Below are 1,266 nucleotides of genomic sequence, written 5' to 3' on the forward strand. Positions count from 1 at the left end.
TGTACAAATGTTTAGTATAATACAAAAAAAAAACAACAAGAATATATATACTAATAATAATATTAATAATAATAACTTGCAAAAATTATTTGAGAAAAAATCTTGGTCGCTAGCCATTTTATTTTATATTGATCCAGTAGTCTGATATTTTAAGTACAACAACCAACAACATAATATTTTAGTCAATATTTTTAAGTATTATTAACTAATCCTAACTAAAAACAATAAATTCTACTAACCTTTTAATATTATCCAAATTACTTTTTCCTAAAAGCCAATAATTTATTATGATTTAACCCTCTAATTAATTATTAATTGAAAAAAAGGTTACAACAGAAAAGAATAAATTAAAAAAAAAAAAGAGAAGATGGTGCAAATTATATTCAACAAAAAGTTTCCATAAAAAATCATTTACCCAATGAAATTAAGATCATTTATACTAGCTAGATGCATCTCTAAACCTAATAATAAGAAGAGTGAAGAAGGTGTTGCATGTAAGATAAGAGACAGTCAAGCAGCCAAAGATACCTGCCAGCCATTGAACCAAAACAAGGGACTCCAAATCTTTTTTCATTATTCCTTCAGAGTCCCAAGAATAATGGTTATAGCTAGGCAAGTCATCCTTGGCTATTAGACATGACTCTTCATCTACATATAACACCCCTTCTCTTCCCTTTCTCAATTCTCTTTTGCTTTACATTTCAATCATCCAACCCTCTATTTATACCCCATCATCATATCTACACATGCATTCAAATTATAATCTTGTCACTTTAAATAAAAAGAGCATCATATTTTGGTATATGTTGTCACATATTCTCTTTATTATATATTAATTAATATCAGAGAAATATTAAAGGATCAACACTTTTCATTAATATTAGTCAATATTTTAAGTCAATAGTTTATTTTTATACTATTAGAATTTAGGATTTAGAATACTATTCAAAATTAGTTAGATGTTAATTAAAAATAATAAATTTTAAGTTAAAGTATATTTTTTATTTTTGAAATTTATTAAAAAATTTTATAAATTTTAAATTTTATTTTATTTTAATTTTATTGAAAAAATATTTTATTTGTATTAAATATACCATTAACAGTTATTTTTAAAAAGTTTATAACCAATTAAATAAAAACTTTACAAGGATAACTTTTAATATAAGTTAGTTAAATACAAAGCTCTATCAGTAACTCTTAATTGTCAAGCATTATTAATGGATTACTTTTAAGCTTTTTGAAAATTTATTTTTTTAGAATATATTT

This window comes from Arachis duranensis, chromosome 8 (genome assembly GCF_000817695.3).
Source record: "Arachis duranensis cultivar V14167 chromosome 8, aradu.V14167.gnm2.J7QH, whole genome shotgun sequence".
Taxonomy (NCBI): Eukaryota; Viridiplantae; Streptophyta; class Magnoliopsida; order Fabales; family Fabaceae; genus Arachis; species Arachis duranensis.